Source organism: Syzygium oleosum, unplaced genomic scaffold (genome assembly GCF_021117445.2).
Source record: "Syzygium oleosum isolate NSW1041296 unplaced genomic scaffold, Sole_v2.1 Sole_v2.05, whole genome shotgun sequence".
Classification (NCBI taxonomy): domain Eukaryota; kingdom Viridiplantae; phylum Streptophyta; class Magnoliopsida; order Myrtales; family Myrtaceae; genus Syzygium; species Syzygium oleosum.
In genome coordinates, this window is record NW_026607489.1 from 316,933 (window position 1) to 323,868 (window position 6,936).

The 6,936-nt window shown below is 38.6% G+C and overlaps 1 pseudogene; it reads right to left on the bottom strand.

Moving 5' to 3' along the window:
• Positions 1-407: 407 nt before the first annotated feature.
• On the bottom strand, positions 408-2,476 carry LOC130138173 (uncharacterized; annotated as a pseudogene).
• Between the last annotated feature and the right edge of the window lie 4,460 nt (positions 2,477-6,936).

The window sequence follows — 6,936 nt, forward strand, 5'->3', positions numbered from 1 at the left end:
ATACTTTATCTGAATGTTCATAAAGAACCTCCCTTACCCATTCCGGTCCTGACAATACGCTGTCCCTAATAGGTTCTCTCGTTTGCATGGACATATCCAATGCAACAGTGCACAACCATGCTATTAGTGTATCAAGTTCAAAATCATCAAAGCCCTGTTCAACTAATTCAACTGATGCTACTTGATCAATACTCACGCTACTTTCACCCCCCCTTCCATATGACCAATGCCATCACACGAACTAAGAATATAAACACAACAAATAAGTACGGAATCCAATAGCAATCAACAATAGCCACAACGTCATCATAGTTGCATAATAATAATAATAAACAAAGCATCTCAAGTACATAAGTCATAGAGTGACAAAGAAGCCAATAAATCAAAGCATATTTCTCGATATCTACTTAAAGAGATTCAAGAAGATCACGTCTCCTTTCAAGTAAGGATATGATGAAAGTCTTTCTCCAAGTGGCATTAAGGCATACCTGGTTCATAATCTTGTTGTAAAGATTCTACTTTAAGTCAGGCATGCCATTTAGGACAGCAACCACAACTCCTATGGAGCAGGCGTCTTCGGGTGGTGGGGCATGTAAGGTGATGGAGCCACTTGTTGATTGACCCGTACTAGATTTTAGGGAAAAGTACACCACAAGTGCCATAACTTGTGTACGGCGATCACTTTGGTGCCATAACTTTTTTTCGGATCACTTTGGTGCCAAGTCGGAGGAAAAGAGATAACTTTAGTGCCAATTTGGCCGGAAATCCGACATGTCATTTTTTATTAATTTTTGACGCCGACGTGGCTCGCCGGAGACTAAGTCAGCTTATACAGTCAGCATTTTCAATTTTAAATATTTTTTTCCTTTTTTTTCTTCTTTCCTTTTTCTTTTCTTTTCTCCCCTCGCCGGCCAGTAGCCGGTGGCCGGCCGGCCACCGGCGAAGCCCGAGAAGGGCTGGGCAAGGCTTGCCCATGGCCGGCGAGGGGCGGCCTCACCAGATCTGGGCGAGGCGACCCTCGCCGGCGACAGGCAAGGCGGGCCCTCGCCGGCATCGGGCGAAGGAAGCCCTCGCCTGGGCGGGCGAGGGTCGCCCTCGTCTGAGTCGGGCGTGGGCGACCCTCGCCCGCCCAGGCAAGGGCTTCCCTCGCCCTACGCCGGCGAGGGTTGCCCTCGCCGGATCTGGCGAGGGCGACCCTCGCCAGATCCGGCAAGGGGCGGCCTTGCCTATCGCCGGCGAGGGTTGCCTCGCCCAGATCTGGCGAGGGCGACCCTCGCCGGCCATGGGCAAGCCTTGTCCAGCCCTTCCCGGGCTTCGCCGGTGGCCGGCCAGCCACCGGCAACCGGCCGGCGAGGGGAGAAAAGAAAAAAAAGAAAAGAAAAGAAAAAGGAAAGAAGAAAAAAAAAAGGAAAAAAAATATTTAAAATTAAAAATGCTGATTGTACACGCTGGAAAAAAATTATTTAAAATAAAAAATACTGACTGTACACGTTGACTCAGCCTCCGGCGAGCCACGTCGGCGTCAAAAATTAATAAAAAATGCCACGTCGGATTTCCGGCCAAATTGGCACTAAAGTGATCTCTTTTCCTCCGACTTGGCACCAAAGTGATCCGAAAAAAAGTTATGGCACCAAAGTGATCGCCGTAGACAAGTTATGGCACTTGTGGTGTACTTTTGCCCTAGATTTTATCATATCTTGAATGGCTTTGAAGGTGCCGAAAACATCATATGTGTTACTCTTTCTCCTCTTTTTGGAATTTGAAGTTATATCCAATTTGTGCTTCTCATAAACTAGTGTGGCAGGCATGTCAGGTGCAAAGACTCCCTCATCATTAGGATGTTCACTAAGTTCCTCTGGATCACCTACCGCAACGCCACCACCATTGCCACCGCCACCACCATTGTCACCACCAACACCATTGTCTTTCCCCTTCGACACCACTAAGTATTTTGCATTTTCTGCTGCATACTCCCCAGTAGCATATGTATCACTGAACACAATACATAGATCGGGATACTAAGGAAATCCATTCTTCCAGAATTTACCCCATTCGTTGTTATCCTGCAATTTTCACAATAGTGACATACGTCAGCAACATAATTGAAGCTTACATGCACAATACGAACAAAATGACCCAAGTAAAGTGATACCTTGATGTGAGACTCCCATACACTTGGATCCTCCATAGAAACCATTTTGTTAATATTATCCCATCCAAATCCAGATTGTGAAAGAAGATTCTTAAAACTATCATATTGTCTCATCAGTTTGTTTACCTTGTTCTTCAACTGAACTACACTAAACTAAAGTGCTGTTTGTTTATTGAATTCGGTAAGTATGTTATTCCACCCTGCTTTGTTGTAGGTAGAGGTGGTGCGATTTCCCTTTTTCACCTCTTCTACCGACAAGCTTACAAGTAGATTGGTTAACGGCTCGGTCCACTTCGCAATAAATGCCTCTTTGTGGGATGCCATTTAACCTTAACTTGTTGAGCATCAAATGAGCCATATCATATGGTGTACCAATTCAAGCATAGAAGATTTGATGTCAAGATCACATCTATCTAATGTTAAAAAACTATCAATAAAACAAAATGCACGAAGAAAATTGAAAGAGAACATCCGCATATCATATTGTACAAGCAAGCATATATCGCAAGCTTATATCATCTTCAGAAATATCATTGAAAGAAGCATGTTTAATATTAAAAGTAGAAGCAAAATTATAGAGCAAAGAAGAAGAATTACAGTTGAAGATTCAAAGTAAACTAACTTAGAAAGGATTTTAAAGCATTCCCAAAATAAAAATTGAAACTGAGGCAAAGTCATCAATAATGTAGCACAAAACCCATGAGTTTTAGGGGTATGGAAGATAAAAAGTTCTGGTTCAGTAAACAATCTAGTTCTGGTTGATTATCGAGCCTTGAATATTCAAGTTGAATCGAGCTCAAGTATTAAACCGTGTTGACTCAACTCCTACGCACAAGTCCAACAACTGAGCAAGGATATCTTTTATCTTTTCTTACGTGAAAAGCAAGAAGAATACCACATTTTTCCAATTCTTTTCATGATTGACTAAGAAACATTCTTGAATGACCAAAGTGAATATAGTGGTCGCACATAACAGGAATTAGCATAAGGAAGATGATTTAATTTCTCGCTATGAGATAACCATTTCCTGGGCATTGGGCATTGCAAATTAAAGTTGCCTTCTATAGGTAAAATACACATTGTATCTTGTGTATTCAAATTATCCCTGCATCTTGTGTTCTTAAAATAACAAAAGCTTTATATCCTATGCTAGGTACCATAATGGGACATTATAACCTATTTACCACAATGCCACTACAAGCTGCAAGAACAGGTAAGGAATCAACTTCACTAAAGAGTCCATACGATGGGTTCAACGTCTCGTTGTAAACTCAAACTGGCAAAGCTATATACAATGGCATCAAAGGGCTTATTGATGCCGAGGATACAAACAAACTTTGTCAAAAAAAATTTGGGACAATTACAAGAATGTATCATGATAGAAATATAGTAATTGTGTTCAAAAAAGTAGAATTACTTTTCCTTGAACTGGATTGAGATATTTACTGAAAACTCATGATTGCTAAATTTTATCTACACCTTGTTTAAACATATCTTGCTTTCTTGTCTTCGTTTGTCAAAGTCTATGCTACAAAAAGTACATCAAGTTTGTGTTATGAGTGTGCATGTGAAGAATTACATGATGAACGGGATTCACAGTAGATTTGCATTGTGTTTTCGACTTTGAATCAGGTTGTTATTGTGTAGAGAACTCTTCTCAATCTATAATTGATAGAGGCATGGCAAATTGAACAAAATTGGCAAATATTCTTCCTCGTATTGCTCATCTAAATACATGAAGGTGGTGATTGTGCATCTGCAATTACTGTTTTCCAGTATGACCATTCCAATCCAATTAGTCATCTCCGAATAGACCAAACATTAGCCATATGCAGCACAAATCCCTGAGTTTCGTGAGCATGATTAAGAATAGAGGGGACGCCCTAATTGAAAGACCCCAAAATTCATGCCACCGACCTTTGACCACAAAATTAAACTTCAATGCCCTAATCGAAAGACAAAAAATCACATCCTATTCACAGCACGAGCGAGACAAAGAGGGGAAGCACACCGATTGTGTAGGAAAGCAGGTCAATCACAGTTACCTAGAGGTGTCGAGAAGAGAGGCTCATGCAGTTGATGAGGGCGTTGTTCCGTGAGGGTCAACGAGGAGGACAGAGTCGACGCCAGTAAGAAAGATGGAGTCGGAGTTGACACCGACAAGGAGGACAAGTCGAAGTTGATGCCGACGAAGAGGATAGAGTCATATTCGGAGTGGATTGTGTGCAAAAGCCGGTAAATCACACTTACCTAGAGGCGTCGAGAAGATAGGCTTATGCAGTCGATGAGGACATTGTTTCGTGAGGGTCGACGAGGAGCACGGGGTCGATGCCGCGAGGAAGACGGGGTCGGAGTCAACGCCGATGAGGTGGACAGAGTTGAATTCGGAGTGGAGGTGAGTGACGGCGTGCCTAGGGTTTTGGCCGAACTTAGTTGAATTTGTTGAGCAACGGCATTGTTCCATTTCTATTTTAGTAGGTCGATCGTGAAGACTAGAAATTATTTTACCGTTGAAATTATTTCTATTTTTTGAACAAAAGTAGATTTTTTTTTACTTTTGAATTCTGTTCCAAACCTATTTCTAGAGTAGAAATTTGTTCCATAAATAAAAAAAATGAAATTACGTTACCAAACGGATTTCTGTTCCAAACCTGTTTCAAGGAACAGAAAAATAGAAAAACAAAGAAACAGAATGGTTATCATGTGGGTCGGCTGCAATGACTCTTTCTCCTCATGATTCCCGCTCGACCTGTGACTTCCTAACTTTTTTTCTATTTATTATGTTAGCAATTATTGTGTTATGTACAAATAAGATTTATGTTTTTCTACATGGGCATTATAATTGTCACATGATTCAATTACTTTCTTTCTCTCCCTCTCTCATAACCATAATTTATTAGCAACTTTTCACTCATATAAGTTGCCACATCTCCTAAATTCTCAACCATATGTTTTAAGCAAGAGATGGCAACATTTTAACCTCGGTTAATTGATACATTGAATGTGAGAAAATGAGAAACTTATTTCTCACCAAACACTTTTAGCACAGTATGCCACATTCCTTAGTTTATTCCATAATTTCTTCTTGCAAATTACTTTATTCCTTACATCACTTATTTTAACTCTAGCATCTTGATGCTTAATGATTGCAACCCAAAGAATGCTTCTCATTCATACATCTACTTGGGCGATCTTGTCCTTTCTCTCCAATTTTCATTTCAATTATTTTACTTGGCCAATTACTCTCTCTCTCTCTCTCTCTCTCTCTCTCTCTCTCTCTCTCTCTCTCTCTCTCTCTCTCTCTCTCTCTCTCTCTCTCTCTCTCTCTCTCTCTCTCTCTCTCTCTCTCTCTCCAATCATGATATTCAATTAATCTACCCAATTCCACTTCTTTAAATCTCACATATCCAACAGCCAAGTTTAAAAAATCTCCACTTGGAATATATTTACAACACTAGCACAAGAAGAGTTAGCTATTCAATCTTGTTAATCAAGGTTTTTTGTGGTAAGATTTCTCTCTTAAAGCTTTGAACACCTCAATATTGTTAGATTAGGTGTTTGATTTATTTAACTAGTGTTGATTTAGAACTGAATTACATTTTTTTAAGGTGGATCAAGCTCTATGTTCACTCAAAACTTTCCATCCAAGGCAGTGAAATTGTAGGGGCTAAATTTGGTTGATCCTCTCAATACTCCTGCTCCTCGTTTGATTTTAGCTTAAAGTATGAATAATATTATCGATCCATGTTGTTAAAAGGAGTTGGTGGTCATATGATGAGCTAATAAGAGGCAACACTATGTATGAATGATTTTATATGAGAATGATCCTTGTTGGTATTTACTTGCGTTTTTGTCATGTTATTAATATTACATGAAAAATCGATTATGTGCATGATGTCATTAAAAAATGCTATGAGTAATTCTAATACTATGGGTATATTACATGAATAAAAACATGGTTGAGTAATTTTAAGAGGATTTTGAATGACATTGATGAGCAAAAGTGTGGGAGAGATGAACCTATACAAATAACAGGGGTAAAATAATAATTTTGTGTAATACAAGGCAAGAGCGTAAGTTGACAGCATATAAATTCTTCTGTGAATAGTGAAATTTATTAATTAAAATGATTATTAGTTGGTGATTAAGTTAGATTAATAAATAAATGAATTCGAGTAAAAAATCTAAGTATCGTAAAATGAGGCTGTTTTGTATTAACAAAAAGCTAGAGGTCTCATGTTCTTAAACCGATAATTTTGCAGTCTATTTACATGTTAAGGATGCTTATGATGGTAGTTATTAGTTAATTTTGCAATTAATTGCCTAATATAGACAATTTATCCAACTAGTCAAATTTTAGACTTAATTGCAAAAATATTTTGAAAAGTGGGTTGTTTTGGTAGTTTTACAAATGAGACACACACATAAATATATATAGTGTCAATAAGATATTCATATATATTAGATAGCAAATGAATGACCTTAGCTAATGAATCCGATTACCAAAGCTAGATTAAGAGTAAATTTGAAATAAAGAATAAAATTGTAAAGGGAAAAAGCCATAAAAAAAATCCCGAACTATGCCCACTATGACACATTTCGCATGAACTTTTTTTTTGACATCAAAAACCCCAAATTATACCCACTGTGACCCATTTACCCCAAACTTTTCTTTGTAATATAAAAAATCTAAAACTTGTACCTATGTGACATATATACACTTTGGGTCAAGGTTTCGTCAGATAATTTTTCAGCCAAAATAACGTCATATTTATTACATTTAA